At 40.1% G+C, this 20,558-nt stretch overlaps 1 pseudogene; it reads left to right on the plus strand.

Moving 5' to 3' along the window:
- The window catches only part of LOC115503289, a 29,342-nt pseudogene extending 9,260 nt beyond the window's left edge, over positions 1–20,082 (plus strand).
- The last annotated feature ends 476 nt before the right edge of the window (positions 20,083–20,558 follow it).

The following is a 20,558-nucleotide window of genomic DNA, read 5'->3' on the forward strand; positions in this document are numbered from 1 at the left end:
TCAGCTCAGGTTGTGATCTCAGAGTTTCGTGAGTTTGAGCCCCACATCCGAGCCCACTTGGGATTCTCTCTCCCTCTCTCAGCCCCTCTGCCACTCATGTGCTCTATCTCTCTCAAGATAAATAAACTAAAAAAAAATGGTGTTTGAGAAACTCTCTGCAGTGGGAGAGTTCTATGGGAAAACAAAGGCTTTTTTCTTATGAACACTTAGAGGACATTTTTCTCCTCCCTCGCTTATCACTCGGTCTTCAGATGTGTGAGGTTGACCCTTTCACCCTCCAGCGGTGCTGTTGCTCCCACAGAGACAAACACAAACGTCGCGATCCGTGATCCACACACAGTGACCTGGTGCAGTGATGGCTTTGGTCCTTGACTTTGCAGGGCATGGGAGGGCCGTTTCAAAGGGGATCTCTCCTTCTGGGCTTGATGCCATCAGATGCTCAGGTCTTCGTCCACGTGGCTCAGCGCTGAGGCCTTCGTAGTCCTGACTCTTGCACCTGTCCTTGTTCCACACCCATTGGCTGTCCCTGGGAGACCTGATCAGAAGGGAAGACACTGGCTCCTCTTGCCTTCCTTCCATCAGGCTCCCTGGAAGCTGCATGGCGCCGTCTTGAGCCCTGTCTGCCTGTTCAGGTTCCTTAGCCATAGCTCCCATTCTGCTTCTGCCACACTTCAGGGGCACATGAAATGGAGAGGTGGGTTGGATCTTACGAGATTTTTTACTCACATGTGTGAAGACAGTTGGCAGAAAGGTCTTTTTGATCCCCTGTTCCACATGGGAGCGCATTTCAGCTTTTAGCTTGGTGTCTGTGGGTGGAGGGCACAGTCCCGTGTCAAGATCCTCCATCACCTGGCCCTGACATCTTGTATTTTCTCTCTCTTCCACCTCTCTACCTAGTTTGGCAACGATTTCATTTTTCTTACGTCTGCGTGATTTTGCCTCTGAAATTTGCTTTTGGAAGGAAGACACGTCCCTAGAGTCTGAAATTTGTCTTTTTTTTTTTTTTTTTTTTTTTTTTTTGCTGTGATAGTCCACTTTTAGGTTATGGACTGCTTCTGGTGGAGTCTTCTGTGGAGTGGGTTTACTTGGTAAGAAAATTCTTGACCAAGAACACTTTGACTACCGTGTTCTAATAATAGTCTGCTTCCTACAGAAGCACCTCTTGAAGCTGCTGGTTAGACTGGTCAGCATATGCCCTGGATACTGAGATGGAAAGTATCACGAGATCCTGACTGGACCAGTGATTCCAGTTTTCTTTCCGGTTTTTGAGGTGTGTCACGTTTTCTCTCAAGGGCTCTGTGACAACGTTGCTCATTAGATGCTAATTCATCCCTTTGAGCCACAATAAACGAAACAGGAATCTGTCCTGGGGCAATGTTGTCCATGTTCATGTTCTCATATGTCTGAGGCTGTTGACTGGACTGTTGTTCATGTTGCCTTTGCCATCCCCTCTGCGGGCCGTTGTTCATTCTACCTCAACAGGTATAATTATGCAGCATCTTAATGAGGGAGTTGCTGAAGCTGAGCGATGACTTTAATGAAGTTCACCGTAATACGTTTCCTTTAAGCCACTTTTTGCTTTCATCTTGTCCATTTCTATGCATTGTAAAGGAACTTGATTTTTTTTAAGTTATTTTGAGAGAGAGAGAGAGAGAGAGAAGGGGAGAGAGAGAGGGGGAGAGAATATCCCAAGCAGCTTCTCGCTGAAAGCACAGAGCCCGGCATGGGGCTTGAACTCACGAACTGTGAGATCAAGGCTGAAGCCAAAATCAAGAGTTGGATGCTTAACCAACTGAGTCACCCAAGCACCCAAGAACTTGATTTTTATTATTTAATCATCAATTGTGAATTTCTGGTGCTACCAGTAGTGTTCTTTGTTTTATATTTGTAAGTGGGAGTGTTGAATTGGGGAACAGATATTGTTTTAAATATTTTACACTATTTCCGTCTTTAGTTTTCAGGGTATGGCTCAGCAACAGGTTCCCTAAATCCAGCACAAACCCTGGAATATGTTGAAAAGATAGTCTGAATTATTTTTTCTACTTGTCCTCACCTGACCTAGTACCTAATATCAAGTTACACTTTTGTGAATTAAATTTATTAAATTGGGAATTTTAGATATCTTAAAAACATGTATATTTTATATTCGTACTGTACAAATCCCAGAAATACCATTAATTTGTCACGTAAGATTTATTGCTTTTTTTATAGTATGTTTTCAGTTTTTTGTGCATAACTTGTTGAGTTTGTGTAAATTTCACTGACTTAATTTCTTGTTGTAACTGCTGTGTTCTAAAAATTACTCTCCCTGTTTAGATTCATCATGTTCATATCAGTATATTGAATTGATACGTAAATATCATTGTGTTTTACAGAAAACTTAGCACATTTCTTATACTTTATTGACTTCTCTTCCACTGTTGCTTATGACACTTATATTTTCTGCAAAATTTCTAAATTTCTGTAAATTGCATTCATGAGTGAACACGCGAACACTATTTTGGGTTTCCATCTGAACTTCATAGAAGGTGCATCTGGTCCCTGGTGTCCCACCGTCTCGTGCTTTCCTGTTGTTCTCTGGCTCTCGTTTGCTGTGTATGCTGCCTGCCTCCTCTCTGCCCGCGGACCTCCTCCAGGGAGGAGAAGTTGTTTCTGCGTGAACCTGCTGCTGCTTATGGTGTCCTGTGTCACAGGTCCTTCCCGCAGTGGGCCATTCGCTTATTTCCTCTGGTCTCCGTAAGCTTACTTTTGTTCTCCTGGTCATATTTATGAAGTCTGATTTACTAATTTTGGATAAGTGCACATTAAGTTTCATGGATTCATAATAATAGCTTGGCATTTAGTAATACCTACAGGAGGGGCACCTGACCTCATGTCTCTCTCTATTGTTTCAGATAACTTTCATAATATTTTCCATCATTTGAGCTTACTAGAGTTAAAATATGCCATATTTTTCTTGTTTGAATGTAGATTCAGTTGATTACCACGAGTATTTAAATTCACTTGTTTTCCACTTATTTTCTTCTCTACCCACAGCCTGGTGAACACCATTTTACTTTCTGTTTTTGTGAATTGGACTATTTTAGATACTTCACATAAGTGGAGGAGGGACAGAGAAAGAGGGAGAAAGAGAATCTGAAATGGCTCCAGGCTCTGAGCTGTTAGCACAGAGCCTGACGTGGGGCTTGAACCCATGAACCGTGAGCTCATGACCTGAGCCAAAGTCGGACCCTTAACCGACTGAGCCACTCAGGCGTCCCAAGTGTCTTTTTAAGGCTGAATAATATTTCATTATGTGTATATACCACATTTTATTTGTGCGCTCCTCAATCAGTAGACATTTGAGTTGCTTCTACCTCTTGGTTATTTTTTTTATGTTTGTTTATTTATTTTGAGAGACAGAGCAGGGGAGGGGCAGTGAGAGGGAGAGAGAGAATCCCAAGCAGGTTCTGTGTTGATAGCACGGAGCCCAATGTGGGGCTTGATCTCATGAACTGGGAGATCATGACCTGAGCCGAAATCAAGAGTCAGATGTTCAACCAACTGAGTCAACCAGGTGCCCTTCGCTATTTTTTTTTTAAGTATATTTATTTTGAGAGACAGAGCAGGGAGGGACAGAGAGAGGGAGAGAGAGAATACTAAGCAAACTGTCAGCACAGAGCTCAGTGCAAGGGCTCAATCTCGCGAACTGTGAGATCATGACCTGAGCCAAAATCAAGAGTTGGACACTTAACCCACTGAGCCACCCAGGCGCCCCTACCTCTTGGCTATTTTGAATAATGCTTCTGTGAACATGGGTATGCAAACATCTCTTTGAGGTCCTGCTTTCACTTTTTTTGTGTACACACCCAGAAGTGGAAATGCTAGATTATATGGTATCTTAGTTTGGTGTCCTATAACAAAGTACCATAGAATGGGTGGCTTATTAACAAATTTTATTTCTTACAGTTCTGGAGGCCAGAAGTGTGAAATCAGGGTGCCAGCATGGTTAGGCTCTGAGGAAGACCTTCTGATGGGTTGCAGATGGGTGACTTCTCATTGTCCCCTTCCATAGCAGAAACAGAGAGATAGCTCTCTGTGATCTCTCTTGTAAGGACACTGATGATACTCATGAGGACTCCACCATCATGGACTGGTCACTGCCCATAGGCCCACCGTTGTATTTTGGAAGGTTTCAACAATGAATTTTAGAGGAACACCAGTGTTTAATCTACAACATTCTGCTTTCTCCCCCCTCCCCAAGTTTCATGTACTTCCCATATGCCAAATACATGTGTTCTATCCCACCACCCCTACAAGTCAACTCATTCTAGCATCAGCTCTAAAGTCTGTAGTCCAAAACCTAATCTAAACATCTCTAAATCAGATATGGGTGAGACTTGAGGCAAAAAATCCTCTCTAGCTGTGAACCTGTAGAATGGATTAATTGTGTACTTCCAGAATATAGTGGTGGGACAGGCATAGGGTAGACAATACCATTCAATAGGCAGAAATGGGGGAGAAGCACAGGTTGATCCCAGGCAAGTCCAAAACCTAGCAAGATCCATGAGATCTGAAGGCTTGAAAATAATCCTCTTTGCCTCCATGCTCTGCCCTCCAGGCCTGTTGGACAGCAGTCCTACTGCTAGACCCAGCTCCACCAGGCAGGGTCCTGCACCACCCCCCAGGTTCTACTGAGCAGGGGTTGAAAACCCAGTTTTGCGGGGAGGTCATCTGGCCTGTTGAAAGTGAAGAGGCAGGGGCGCCTGGGTGGCTCAGTCGGGCTAGTGTCCAACTTTGGCTCAGGTCATGATCTCGCGGTTTGTGGGTTTGATCCCCGCACTGGGCTCTACTGTCAGCTCGGAGCCTGGAGCCTGGTTGGGATTCTGTGTCTCCCTCTCTCTCTGCCCCTCCCCCACTGTGCTCTGTCTCTCAAAAATACATAAATGTTAAAAAATAAAGAAAGAAAGAAAGAAAGAAAGAAAGAAAGAAAGAAAGAAAGAAAGTGAAGATGCAGGCCCAATCATCTCTGAAGTGCCTTGAGGTCACTCCTCCTTTGTGTTGAAGAATAGAGAAAATTTGCAGAGAAATAGCTTTATGGTTCTGTTCTGTAAAGTCTGGCCGTCTTCCTTTATTCCTTTCCATTTTCTTTCCCTTCACTTCACACCGGCAGTTTTCCTGCCATAGTAGCTGATAAGGTCCATAGTTGACACTCACTAATTTTTTTTTTTTAATGTTTAAACATGAGTATAGTTGACACACAACTTTATATTAGTTTCATGTGTACAGCATAGCGATTCAAGTTTGTGCGTTATGTTGTGCTCACCAGTGTAGCTACCATCTGTCACCATACAACATTATCACAGTATCATTGACTGTATTCCTTATGCTGTGCCTTTTATTCTCATGACATTTATTTCATAACTGGAAATTTGTATCTCCCACTCCCCTCAGTCATTTTGCCCACCTCTCTACTCCCCTCCTCTCGTCAACCATCAGTTCTTATGTTTATAGATCTGATTCTGCTTTTTGTTTTATTTTTAAAAGGGACAGAAGACATGAATAGCCATTTTCCCAAAGGCCAACAGACACATGGAAAGATGCTCACCATCACTCATTATCAGGGAATTGCAAGTCAAAACCACAATGAGCTATCATCTTAAATTTGTCAGAATGGCTAAAATCAAAGATGAGAAATAACAAGTGCTAATGAAAATGTAGAGGAAAAGGAAGCTTGTGCACTGTTGGTGGCAGTGTAAATTGGTACAGCCACTCTGGAAAGCAGTATGGAGATTCCTCAAAATATTAAAAATAGAAATACCGTATGATCCAATAATTCTACCACTAGGTATTTACCCAAAGAAAATGAAAACACTAGTTTGAAAAGATTACGAATGCACCCCTATGTTTATTGCAGCATTATTTACTGGCCAAGACAGGGAAGCAACCTAAGGGTCCGTTAATACACAAATGGATAAGGAAGATGTATTTTAGAGTGGAATGTTACACGGCCATAAAAAAGGATGGTATTGTGCCATGTACAACAACGTGGATGGGCCTAGAATGTATTATGCCAAGTGAAGTAAATTAGACTGAGAAATACCTCATAAGATTTCACGTACATGTAGAATCTGAAAAACCCTGTAAAACACACTCATTCTGATCTTATCAAACAGCTTGGCCATACCCTATTCCTTTTTTTTTTTTTTTAATATAATTTATTGTCGGGTTGGCTAACATACAGTGTATACAGTGTGCTCTTGGTTTTGGGGGTAGATTCCCGTGATTCATCACTTACAATACCCAGTGCTCATCCCAACAAGTGCCCTCCTCAGTGCTTCTCACTTATTTTCCCCTCCCACCCCATCAACCTTCAGTTTGTTCTCTGGATTTAAGAGTCTCTTATGGTTTGCCTCCCTTCCTCTCTGTAACTATTTTTTTTCCCCTTCCTTTCCCCCATGGTCTTGTTTCTCAAGTTCCACATATGAGTGAAGACATATGATGTATGTCTTTCTCTGACTTATTTCACTTAGCATAATACCCTGCAGTCCATCCATATTGCTGCAAATGGCAGGATTTCCTTCTTTCTCAGTGCCAAGTAGTAGTCCATTGTATATATAAACCACATCTTCTTTATCCATTCATCAGTTGATGGACATTTGGGCTCTTTCCACAATTTGGATCTTGTTGAAAGCACTGCTATAAACATTGGGGTACATGTGCCCCTATGAATCAGCACTCTTGTATCCTTTGGATAAATTCCTAGTAGTGCTATTGCTGGCTTGTGGGTAGTTCTAGTTTTAGTTTTTTGAGGAACCTACACACTGTTTTCCCAGAGTGGCTGCACCAGTTTGCATTCCCACCAGCAGTGCAAGAGGGATCCCCTTTCTCCACATCCTCGCCAGCACCTGTTGTTTCCTGAGTTGTTAATTGTAGCCACTCTTGAGTGGTGTAAGGTGGTATCTCAGTGTGGTTTGACTTGTATTTCCCTGATGATGAGTGACGTTGACCATCTTTTCATTTGTCTGTTGGCCCTCTGGTTGTCTCCTTTGGAAAAGTGTCTGTTCATGTCTTCTGCCCATTTCTTCAGTGGATTATTTATTTTTCAGGTGTTGAGCTTGGTAAGTTCTTTATAGATTTTGGATACTAGCCCCTTATCCAATATGTCATTTGCAAATATCTTTTCCCATTCTGTCAGTTGCCTTTTAGTTTTGTTGATTGTTTCCTCTGCAGTGCAGAAGCTTTTTATCTTCATGAGGTTCCAATAGTTCATTTTTGCTTTTAATTTCCTTGCTTTTGGAGATGTGTTGAGCAAGATATTGCTGTGGCTGAGGTCAAGGAGGTTGTTGCCTGTTTTTTCCTCTAAGGTTTTTGATGGTTTCCTGTCTCACGTTTAAGTCTTTTATCCATTTTGAGTTTATTTTTGTGTCTGGTGTGAGAGAGTGGTCTAGTTTCATTCTTCTGCATTTTGCCGTCCAGTTCTCCCAGGACTATTGCTAAACAGATTGTCTTTTTTCCATTGGATCCTCTTTCCTGCTTTGTCAAAGATTAATTGGCCATACATCTGTGGGTCCAATTCTGGGTTCTCTATTCTATTCCATTGGTCTATATGTCTGTTTTTGTGCCAATACCATGCTGTCTTGATGATTACAGCTTTGTAGTAGAGGCTAAAGTCTGGGATTGTGATGCCTCCTGCTTTGGTTTTCTTTTTCAACATTTCCTTTGGCTATTCGGGGTCTTTTGGGCCACACCCTATTCTCTTCCAAACATGCTTTCTCCTTTTTTTGCAAAATGGTTAGGCTGGGAATTTTCAACATCTTGAAGTTCTATAGTCTCTTTTTGCTTGATAATTTTATCTTCAAGTTATTTCTTTGGTCGTGTCTAACCATTAGCAGTCAGGAGGAACCAAGCATAGAAATCTCAGCTGAAGAGCAATGGCATTGCTTGCAAGTTCTACTTTCCACAAGACAGTAGAACATGAATGCAGTTCAGCCAAGAGAACTGTGTTCAGCTCTCTTCTTTTTGTCTTGGAGCCTATACCAGAATCACATTTAAAATTCCCTTCGTGACATTCTCACCTTCCAGCATGCACCTTTACCCATGACCCAGTTCACAGCCACATCCCCATTTTAGGTATTTGTTGCAGAAGCTCCCTACTTCTCACAATCAAGGCAGTTTTCTTTTTTAGTCTGTTCAGGCTCTTGTAACAAAATACCAAAAACTGGGTGGCTTACAACAGTTGTTCCATTTGTTTTGCACAGTGCTGGAAATGGGAAGTCAAAGATCAGGGTGCCAGCATGCTTGGGTTCTGGTGAGGACCCCTTTCCTGACCGCAAGCTGCTGCTGACTGCTTGTATCTTCACATGATAAGAGAAAGAGCTGGCTCTCTGGCCTCTTGTAATGGCACTAATCCCATTCATGCGGGCTCCATCCTGATGACTTAATTACTTCCCAAAGCCACCACCTTCAAATATATCACCTTGGGGATTAGATTTCAACATAGAAATTTTAGGGGGCACAAACATTCAGCTCACAGTGTATGGTAATTTAATTTTTAATTTTCAAGTAACTGTCCTGATATTTTCCATCTACATTTTACTTGCTGATGAATTTGCATAAGAATTCCCATTTTTCCCCATCTTCGCCAACACTTAGTATTTTCTGTTTCTTCGATAGTAGCCATCCTAATGAGTGATAATCTCATTGTGGTTTAGATTTGCATTTCTCTAATGCTCTGTGATACTGAACATCATTTCATAAGTTTGTTGGCCATTTGTATATCATCTGTGGAGATATGTTGGTTCCAAAGTCCTTTGCCCATTATTTAATCAGAATATTTGTGGGTTCTGTTTTTGTTGAGCTGTAGGAGTTTGTGATATTGTGATTCGTAATAAGAAATCTGTTTGGTCTTCATTCGTGTTTCTTGTGCAGAACTTCTAAAACCCTTGGAATTTCCTGAGCGATAAGAGCATTGGGAGCATCTTTAAAAAAAAAATTTTTTTTTACATTTATTTATTTTTGAGAGACAGAGACAGAACACAAGTGGGGGAGGGGCGTAGTGTCAGGGAGACACAGAATCTGAAGCAGGCTCCAGGCTCTGAGCTGTCAGTACAGAGCCCGACTTGGGGCTCGAACTCACAGACCGCGAGATCATGACCTGAGCCAAAGTCGGATGCTTAACCGACTGAGCCACCCAGGCGCCCCACAATGGGAGCATCTTTGATCATAATTTGACCTCTTGTCCTCAATTCCTGAAATTGCTCAGGAGCCATAAAGATGAAATGGGTGTCTTGTTCTTCATAACAGTCACCTCTCAACCACAACCTAGTTTATACTAATGAGGTGACTTTTGGAAATCCTGTAAAGATGGGGGGCTTGTTGCCAGGAGAGACAGCCACGTGATTGGAGGGTTGGAACTTTCAGTCCATCCCTGGACCTGTGGGAGAGGAAAGGGACTGGAGATGGAGTTCAGTCAGCAGTGATCAGTGATTTAATCGATAATGCCTCTATAATGGAGCCTCCATAAAAACTCAAAAGGAGAGAGGTCAGAGAGCTTCTGGGCTGGTGACCAAGAGGAAATTTGTGGAGAGTGACCCACGTGGAGAGGACTCTGTACCCTTTCCTCTTGCCTTGCCCTACACGTTGCAGAGTCACATCCTCTCGTGATGAACCAGTAATCTAGTAGGTAAAATGTTTCTCTGAGTTCTTTGAGCCAATCTAGCAAGTCAGACCCAAGGAGGGGGTTCATTGGAACTTCAGATCTATATCTGGTCCATCAGAAGCGTAGGTGTGACAACCTGGACTTACCATTAGCATCTAAAGTGGGGGTGGGTCGTGTAGGACTCAGCCCTTAACTTGTGGGACCTCCCAATAGATAACATCAGGCTTGAGTTGAATTGTCAGAACTGAGTCAGAATTGTAGGATACCTAGCTGCTGTCAGAGCATTGTTTTTTGGTATGGGGACCTCCCCGCTCCCAGACCACGCACTGTGGAACTATACCCTTTTAGAGTTCTTATTTATTCTTAATACCAACCTATTATCAGATATATGATTTGCACATCTTTTCTTGTGCTCCATAGGTTGGTTTCAAGCTCTTGATTTGTGTCCTTTGATGTGCAGGAGTTTTTGATTTTGATGTAGTCAGTTTATCCGATTGTACTTTTGTTGCCTGTGCTTTGGTGTTATACCTGGTAAATTACCGCAAAAAGTAATGTCATGAAGCTTTTCCTCTGTTTTCTACTAGGAATTTTATTTTATTTTATTTTATTTTATTTTATTTTATTTTATTTTATTTTATTTTATTTTATTTTATTTTATTTTATTTTGTTTTTTATTTTATTATTTTAATTTTATTTTGTCAGTTATTTAAATTGTTAGGTTAGTTAACATGCAGTGAAGTCCTGGCTTCAGGAGTAGATTCCTGCGATTCATCACTTACATACAACATCCAGTGCTTCTCCCAACAAGTGCCCTCCTCGATGCCTATCACCCACCTCCCCCGCTCCCCCCAGTCCCCCACCCCCTTCAACCCACAGCTTGATCTCTGTATTTAAGGGTCTCTTATGGTTTGCCTCCCTCTCTGTTTGTAAGTTATTTTTCCTTCCTTTCCGCCTTTCTGTTTGGTTTTTCAAATTCCACATATGAGTGAAATCATATATCTGTTTTTCTCTGATTGACTTATTTCACTTAGCATAATACCCTCCAGTTCCATCCACGTAGTTGCAAATGACAAGATTTCATTCTTTTTCATTGCCAAGGAGTATTCCATTGCATATATATACCACATCTTCTTTATCCATTCTTCAGTTGATGGACATTTGGGCTTTTTCCATAATTTGGCTATTGTTGATAGTGCTGCTGTAAACATTGGAGTACATGTGCTCCTATGAATCAGCACTCCTGTATCCTGGGTCATAGGGTAATTCTATTTTTAATTTTTTGAGCAACCTCCACTTTGTGTTCCAGAGTGGCTGCACCAGTTTGCATTCCCACCAACAGTGAAAGTGGGTTCCCCTTTTTCCACATCCTCACCAACATCTGTTGTTGTCTCAGTTGTTAATTTTAGCCACTCTGACTGGTGTGAGGTGGTATCTCAATGTGGTTTTGATTTATATTTCCCTGGTGATGAGTGATGTTGAGCATCTTTTCATGTGTCTGCCATCTGGATGTCTTCTTTGGAAAAGTATCTATTTATGTCTTCTGCCCGTTTCTTCATTGGATTATTTGTTTTTTGAGTGTTGAGTTTGGTAAGTTCTTGATAGATTTTGGATACTATCCCTTTATCCTATATGTTATTTGCAAATATCTTCTCCCATTCTATCAGTTGCCTTTTAGTTTTGATGATTGTTTTCTTTGTTGTGCAGAAGATTTTTATCTTGATGAGGTCCCAGTTCATATTCTTTTTATTTCCCTTGCCCTCGGAGACATGTCAAGGAAGAAGTTGCTGTGGTCGAGACCAAAGAGGTTGATGCCTGTTTTCCTCTAGGATTTTGATGGTCTCCTGTCTCACGTTTAGGTCTTTCATCCACTTTGAATTTATTTTTGTGTATGATGTGAGAAAGTGGTCTGGTTTCATTCTTCAGCATGTTGCCGTCTAGCTCTCCAAGCACCATTTGCTAAAGAGACTGCCTTTTTTCCACTGGATACTCTTTCCTGCTTTGTTGAAGATTAGTTGGCCATATTTTTGTGGGTCCATTTCTCGGTTCTCTATTTTATTCCATTGGTCTATGTGTCTGTTTTTGTGCCAATACCATACTGTCTTGATGATTGCAGCTTTGTAATAAAATCTAAAGTGTGGGATTATGATGCCTCCTGCTTTGATTTTTCTTTTCAACAATACTTTGGCTATTCAGAGTCTTTTTTGGTTCCATACACATTTTAGGATTGTTCTAATTCTGTGAAGAATACTGGTCATATTTTGATTTGGAGTGCATTGAATTTGTAGATTGCTTTGGATAGTATGGACATTTTAACAATATTCTTCCAATCCATGAGCATGGAATGTTTTTCTGTTTCTTTGTGTCTTCTTCAATTTCTATCATGAGCTTTCCATAGTTTTCAACGTGCAGATCTTTTATCTGTTTGGTTAGGTTTATTCCTAGGTCTTTTGTGGGTTTTGGTGTAATTATAAATAGGATCTATTCCTTGATTCCTCTTTCTGATGCTTAATTATTGGTGTATAGAAATGCAACTGATTTCTGTACACTGATTTTATATCCTGCAACTTTGCTGAATTCATGTATCAATTCTAGCAGTTTTTTGGAGTTTTTTGGGTTTTCTATGTAGAGTATCATGTCATGTCTGAAAAGTGAACATTTGGTCTTCTTTGCCAATTTGGATGCCTTTTTTATTTCATTTTGTTGTCTGATTGCTGAGGCTAGGACTTCCAACCCTATGTTAAACAACAGTGGTGAGAGTGGACATCCCTGTTGTGTTCCTGATCTCGGGAAAGTTCTCAATTTTTCCCAACTGAGGAGGATATTAGCTGTTTGACTTTATTTATGGCTTTTATGATGTTAAGGTATGTTCCTTCTATCCTGACTTTCTTGAGGGTTTTTATTAAGAAAGGATACTATATTTTGTCAAATGCTTTTTCTGCATCTTTTGACAGAATCATATGGTTCTTATCCTTTCTTCTATTAACGTGATGTATCACATTGATTGATTTGTGAATGTTGAACCAGCCTTGCAGCCAGCCATGAATCCCACTTGATCATGCTATCAATGCTTTTAATGTACTGTTGAATTCGATTTGCTAATACCTTGTTGAGAACTTTTGCATCCATGTTCATCAGGAATATTGGCCAGTCATTCTCCTTTTTAGTGGGTCTCTGGTAGGAATCAAGATAATGCTGGCTTCATAGAATGAGTCTGGAAGCTTTCCTTACATTTCTATTTTTTGGAACAGCTTGAGAAGAATAGGCATTAACTCTGGTTTAAATGTCTGGTAGAATTCCCCTGGGAAGCCATCTGGCCCAGGACTCTTATTTGTTGAGGGATTTTTGATAACTGATTCAATTTCTTTGCTTGTTATGGTCTGTTCAGATTTTCTGTTTATTCCCGTTTGAGTTTTGGTAGTGTATGAGTGTCTAGGAATTTGTCCATTTCTTCCAGGTTGTCCACTTTGTTGGCATATAATTTTCCATAGTATTCTGTAATAATCGTTTGCATTTTTGTGGTGTTGGTTGTAATCTCTCCTCTTTCATTCGTGATTTTATCTATTTGGGTCCTCTGTTTTCTTTTTGAGAAGTTTGGCTAGGGGGTTATCAGTTTTTTTTTTATATATTACTATTATTTTTATCAATTTTGTTTATTCTTTCAAAAAACCAGCTCTTAGATTCGTTGATGTGTTTTACTGGTTGGTGGGGTTTTTTTCCCCCAATCTATATTGTTTATTTCTGTTCTATTTTATTTCTTCTGCTGGCTTTGGGTTTCCTTTGCTGCTTTCTAGTTCCTTTAGGTGTGAGGCTAGGTTCTGTATTTGGGACCTTTCTTAGATAGGTCTGTACTGCAATGTATTTTCCTCTTAGGATGGCCTTGCTGCATCCCAAAGGGTTTGTACTGTCCTTCTTTCATTTTCATTTGCTTTCATATATTTTTAAATTTCTTCTTTAATTTCCTGGTTGACCTGTTCATTCTTTGGTAGGGGGTTCTTTAACCTTCATGTATTTGGGGGCTTTCCAATTTTTTTCTTGTGGTTGATTTCAAGTTTCATAGCGTGATCTGAAAATATTCATGGTATGATCTCAATATTTTTATACTTGTTGAAGGCTGTTTTGTGATCAGTATGTGATCTATTTTTGAGAATGTGCCATGTGCACTCGAGAAGAATGTGTATTCTGCTTTAGAATGAAAAGTTCTGAATATATCTGTTAAGTTCATCTGGTCCAATGTGTCATTCAGAGCCACTGTTTCCTTATTGATTTTCTGCCTAGATGATCTGTCCATTGTTGCAAGTGGAATATTAAAGTCCCCTACAATCATGATATTATTATCTATATATTTATTCATGTTTGTGATTAATTGATTTGTATACTTGGATGCTTTCACATTGGGGACATAAACATTTACAATTGTTAGCTCTTCTTGATGGATAGACCCCTTAATGATGATACAATGCCTTTCTTCATCTCTTGTTACAGTCTTTGTTTTAAAATCCAATTTGTTTGATATAAATATGGCGACCCTGGCTTTCTTTTGACATCCAGTAGCATGATAGATGGTTCTTCACCCCCTCGCTTTCAATCTGTAGATGTCCTGAGGTCTAAAATGAGTCTCTAGTAGGTAGCATATAGATGGATCTTGCTCTTTTTCTTTTTTTAATCCATTCCGATAGCCTATGTCTTTTGATTGGGGCATTTAGTGCATTTGCATTCAGAGTAATTATTGAAAGATATGGATTTAGTGTCATTGTGTGTTCTGTAGGTTTCATGCTTGTGATGATGTCTCTGGTGCTTTGTAGTCTTTGCTGCTTTCCATTCAGAGTTCCCCTTATGATCTCCTGCAGGGCTGGTTTAGTGGTCATGGACTCCTTTAGTTTTGTTTGGGAAAGCCTTTAACTCTCCTTCTATTCTGAATGACAGCCTTGCTGGATTCTTGGCTGCATATTTTTCCTATTCAACACATTGAATATTTCCTGCCACTTCCTTCTAGTCTGCCAAGTTGCAGTGGACAGGTCCGCTACTACCCTTTTGTGTCTACCCTTGTAGGTTAAGACCCAGAATTCTCTCTCTGTCTTTGTATTTTGCCAGTTTCACTATGATATGTCATGGTGTTAACCTGTTTTTTATTTTGAAGGGAGTTCCCTGTGCCTCCTGGACTTGGATGTCTGTTTCTTTCCCCAGAGTAGGGAAGTTGTCAGCTATAATTTATTCAAATAAACCTTCTGCTCCTTTGTCTGTCTCTTCCTCTTCTGGAACTCCTATGATACAGGTATTATTTTATTTTATTGAATCACTTAGGTCTCTAATTCTCCCCTCGTGGTCTAGTAATTTCTTTTCCCTCTTTTTTTCAACTTTGTCATTTTCCATAATTTTATCTTGTATCTCACTTATTCTCTCATCTGCTCCTTCATCCTTGCTGTCACTGCATCCAGTTTATTTTGCATCTCATTTACAATATATCTTAATCCATCATGACTATTTCATAGGTCTTTGATCTAGGCAGCAATAGATACTCTGCTGTCTTCTATGTGTTTTTCAAACCCAGCTATTAGTTTTATGACTGTTATTCTAAATTCTTGTTCAGATATATTGTTTATATCCAGTTTGAGCAATTCTCTATCCTTTATTCCTGGAAATTCTTTTGAGGAGAATTCTTCCATTTTGTCATTTTGGGTCACTTTCTGTCTTTTACATCTTTCAATGGCTTGTTATGTGTCCTGCACCTGCAAGTACTACCATATTAGAAAGGAGTCATACACTGTCCAGGACCTGGCACTTCAGCAAGTGTTTTTGGGGTGTGTTGTGTCTACCCTGTTGTTACATCTTTGGCTGTTCTATCCCACTGCTTGGAGTGGTGGATTGTTTGGACCTTCCACCAGGTGTGCTTTGATTTGTTCATTGAAGTAACCCAGAAAAAAGGAAAAAAAGAGCATATGAACCTTATCCCATACAAAGAGCGAAATGAAAGGAGCAGGGGGAAAAAAAGGCCAGACAGAGAATCAAAGAAACTATAAGGCTTAATCCAGAGAGAGAGGAAAATAAAGACGAAAGAGATACAGAAAAGGTGTAAAAAGAATAGAATAAAAATGCCTGGTTAAACAAATGAACACCTAGAACAGAAAGAAAAAAAGGATGTATATATATATGTGTGTGTATGTGTGTGTATATATATATGTACTTATATGTATATACACTTTTATGTGTAAACACATGCACATACGTATATATGTATATGTAAATATATAAAAAATAAGAATTGACCAAAAATGAAAGCAGAAACTATGAGCCTGGATTCCAAAGGGAAGAAAAAAAAAAAAAATCAGAGGGTATAAAGTAAAAGAAGGGAAGAGAGAAGGAAAGAAAAGAAAAAAAAGAATATTTAAAACAAACTAGACTAACATATAAAACCACAGGACAGTTGTCTGTTGGTGCCTGGGATCAGTGGCTATGCTGATCTCGAGGATAGACTATCTGGTTTGGTTAGTGTCGGCCCTACTCTGGTAGAAAAGCCGTTATCAGGCATGGAGGGGTGGGGTTTGGTGCAATTGGGTTCTGCCTCCACTGGGGGCCTCTGTCCTGTTCCCTGAAACTCCATTGTGTTGGTGATGGGGGGGAAATGGCGACACCCAATTCTCTCCTCCCCAGACTGGATGTTTCAAACCATGCTAGTCAGGCAGCCCTCATAGGGTAGCATGGGCAGTCTGCCTGCCCCGCTCCACAGTCCTGTGCACCTCCTAGGCTCTCAGCTGGGATGAAAACCTGGTGACTGAAAGGATCCTGTACCACGTGGACCTGTTCTGGGGTAATACCATCCAGGCACCCCTAGAATATTTTATTTATTATTGTTTATTGTGATTTACGATGATGATCTTTTATCATGTTTTATGCAATAGAACTGACATGCATCACTTGTTAATAGTGTGAAATGCCTATTCTTCATGGGTACAGATAATTTTATAACAGGTATTTATAAAATTTAGTTTGGTAAACATTGTTTTATTAAATTCTTCATTTTCTCAATGCTATATTTATTTTGCAATTCTGGATTCTCATTTATTTAGATTATCCATCAGATAAGCTTGGTTTGGGTTACTTACCATTGTAATATACTATCTGTCCTGCAGCATTTATTTATATGACATATACAGAAATTATGTATGATACTTTTTTCTCATCGGTTATGAGAAATGTATTTACTGCCAATTGGTATGTGCTTTGGGGTCATGGTGGAAAAATACTGTATCTTAGAACATGTGTGGACAAGGATGTGGAGAAAAAGGAACCCTTTTGTACTGTTGGTGTGAATGCAAATTGGTACAGCCACTGTGGAAAAGAGTATGAAGGTTCCTCAGAAAGTTAAAAATAGAGCTACCTGGGGTGCCTGGGTGCCTCAGTCAGTTGAGTGTGCGACTTTGGCTCAGGTCACGATCTCATGGTTTGTGGGTTTGAGTCCCATCTCAGACTGGGCTTTGCACTGACAACTCAGCCTGAAGCCTGCTTCCTATTCTTTGTATCTCTCTCCCTCTCCCCCTCCCCTGCTGGTACTCCGTGACTAAAAAATGATTAAACGTTAAAAAAAAAAAAGCTATCATACAATCCCATTATCACACTAGTGGGTATTTACCCAAACATTACAAAAACACTAATTCAGAGGGATACATGTACCCCTATGTCAGTAGCATTATTTACAATAGCCAAATCATGGCAGCAGCCAAGGTATCCATTGGTAGATGAATGGGTAAAGAATATATGGTATATATATACAATGGCATATTATTCAGCCATAAAAGAATGAAATCTTGCCATTTACAACTACATGGATGGAGCTAGACAGTATAATGCTCAATGAAATAAGTCTGTCAGAGAAAGACAACCATATGATTTCACTCGTATGTGGAATTTAAGAAAGAAAGCAAACAAGCAAAGGGAAAAAAGACAAACCAAGAAACAATTTTTTAAAGCTTATTTATTTTAAGAGAGAGAGAGAATCCCAGGCACACTCCACACTGTCTGTGCAGAGCCCGATGCAGGGCTCAAACTCACAAACCATGAGATCATGACCTGAGCTGAAGCCAGGCACTTAACCCACCGAGCCACCCAGGCACCCCAAGAAACAGACTCTTAACTATAGAGAACAAACTGATGGCACCAGAGGGGAGGTGGGTGGGCCATGGTTCAAGAGGTGATGAAGACGAAGGAGCACATGTGCCCTGATGAGCCCTGGGCGATGTGTGGAAGTGCTGAGTCACTTTATTGTACCCCTGAAATTAACAGAACACTGTATGTTAACTATACTGGAATTTAAAAGGAAAGAAAAATACCCTTTCTTTGAGAGCTAACATAATTTTGTACAGCGTGAGTGTTTTTGTCATTGGGTGTTTGAAACCAGGCTATCCTGAGATTAATTTGTATTACAGATGAGCACTCTTTAGTAAAAAATCCTGTTCCTTTAGGTATTCCTAAAATTTTGGAGATCATGGAAAAGTTTTATAACTGTGCTCAGTACAAGTATTACTTTTATTGTTATATGTTGAGAACATTACATTCGTTTGCTGACTGTAATTAACAGGATACCTCTGGCTCTTTATATTTGTAGATGTTTCTCCTACACACGTGATCAAGAAATTACAACCAAAGGAGTATAGTAATACAGGAGAAGTATTCCAGGCAATGATGTTGGAAGGGCACAAAGGCCACAAAATCAAAGATTTTGCTTCAGGGAAATCCAGAAAAATGTGCATGACTTTGAGTGGCCGTGGAGAGACGATGAAATAAATTACAGAGACATGCCTGTAACCCGTAAATATAGTCTCATTGATAGAAGAGATCAATCTGGTACAAGGGATGCAGGAAACAAGCCTGTTGTAAATAGGCCTGGATTAAGCTTTCAGGATGAATGGCATGTGTTTCATACTGAAGGGAAAATGTATGAATGTAATCAAGTTGATAAGCGTGTCAACACTGGTTCCTCAGTTTCACCACTTCAAGAAATTTCTCCTAGTGTCCAAACCGACATTTCTAATAAACATGGGAGTGATTTTATTCAGCCTTCGACACTAACACATGATGAGAAATCACATGGGGAAAAACCTTACAAATGTCATGACTGTGGCAAAACCTTTAATCAGGGTTCACACCTCAGCATATATCAGATAACTCATACAGGAAAGAAACCATATAAATGTCATGTATGTGAAAAGCTCTTCAGTCAAAATTCACACCTTGAAAATCACCAGAGAATACATGCTGGACAGAAACCTTACAAATGTAATGGGTGTGGCAAAGCCTTTAGTGTACGTTCAAGCCTAACAAACCATCAGCTAATCCATACTGGAGAGAAACCTTACCAATGTAGTGAATGTGGCAAGGCTTTTTGCCAGAGTTCAAAACTGGTAAAACATCACAGAATTCATAGCGGAGAGAAACCACACAAATGTAATGAGTGTGGTAAAGCTTTTATCCAAAGTTCAAACCTGGTTGACCATCAGAAAAGTCATACTGGAGAGAAACCATATAAATGTATTGAATGTGGCAAGGCCTTCAGGATTCACCAGAGAATTCATGCTGGAAAGAAACCTTTCAAATGCCATGTGTGGCAAAGCCTTTACTCAGGGCTCACACCTCACTAAACATCAGATAATCCATACTGGAGAGAAACCTTACTGATGTAATGAATGTGGCAAAGCCTTTACCAAACGTTCACACCCTAGGCATCATGGGAGAAATTATACTGGAGAGAAGTCATATCCATGTGTTGAATGTGGCAAAACCTTTCGGTAATGGTCTGACATCAGGATTCACCAAAGAATTCATGCTGGACAGAAACCTTTCAAATGTAATGAGTATGGAAAAGCCTTTACTCAAGGCTCACACCTCAGTACACATCAAATAATCCATACCAGAGAGAAACTTTACAAGTGTAATGAGTGTGGCAAGGTCTTCAGTCAAAATTCACACCTTATAAATCCCCGGAGAATCTATACAGGCGAGAGACCTTTCAAATGTAAGGAGTGTGGCAAATCCTTCAGCATCCATGCAAGCTTAAATAAACATCAGGTAATCCATACGGGCGAGAGACCTTACAAATGTAATGAGTGTGGCAAGGCTTTTATCACGGGTTCACACCTTAGACTTCATGAGAAAATTCATTCTAGAGAAAAAACATACAAATGTATTGAATGTGGCAAGGCTTTTAGACAATGGTCTGACCTCAGGATTCACCAAAGAATTCGTCCTGGAGAGAAACCTTACAAATGCCATGAGCGTGGCAAAGCCTTTACTCGAGGCTCACCCCTCACCAGTCATCAGATAATCCATACTGGAGAGAGCCTTATAAATGTACTGAATGTGGCAAGGCTTTTAGGTATTGCCTTAAACTCAGGGTTCACCAAATCATTCATATTTACAAATGCAACAAATGTGGTAATGTTTTAAATTAGTACTCTTCACTGGATATGAGTAAATATCCTGGAGAGAAGCCACACAGATGTAATGTGTGTGGCAAGGATTTTACCCAAAGATCAAAAGTTCGGGAACATACTAGAGCATATACCTTATAAACGCAATGAGTGTGGCAAAGCTCTTAGCTTGAGTTCTCGGTATTTTGCAACAAGGGTCCATGTTGAAAGGAAACCACGTAAGTGTTTGTGGCAGAGCCATTATCCAGCCCTTGCAGAGAAATCACAGAAAACTAATGTGCGTGCTAAGGCTTTTGCCCAAGGCCAAAACATCAGAGGATTTATATTGAAGAGCCACCTTACAAATGGAAATAATGTCATAAGGCCTTCATTAAATGCTCACACCTTTGGAGTAATGAGAGAATTTATGCAGGGAAACTATACCAAATATGCTGAATGTGGAGATACCTTTAAGAAACTGTGTGTCCTTAGGATTCACCAACAAATTGGTACTGGGG

The sequence above is a fragment of the Lynx canadensis genome, chromosome E2 (genome assembly GCF_007474595.2).
Source record: "Lynx canadensis isolate LIC74 chromosome E2, mLynCan4.pri.v2, whole genome shotgun sequence".
NCBI lineage: Eukaryota > Metazoa > Chordata > Mammalia > Carnivora > Felidae > Lynx > Lynx canadensis.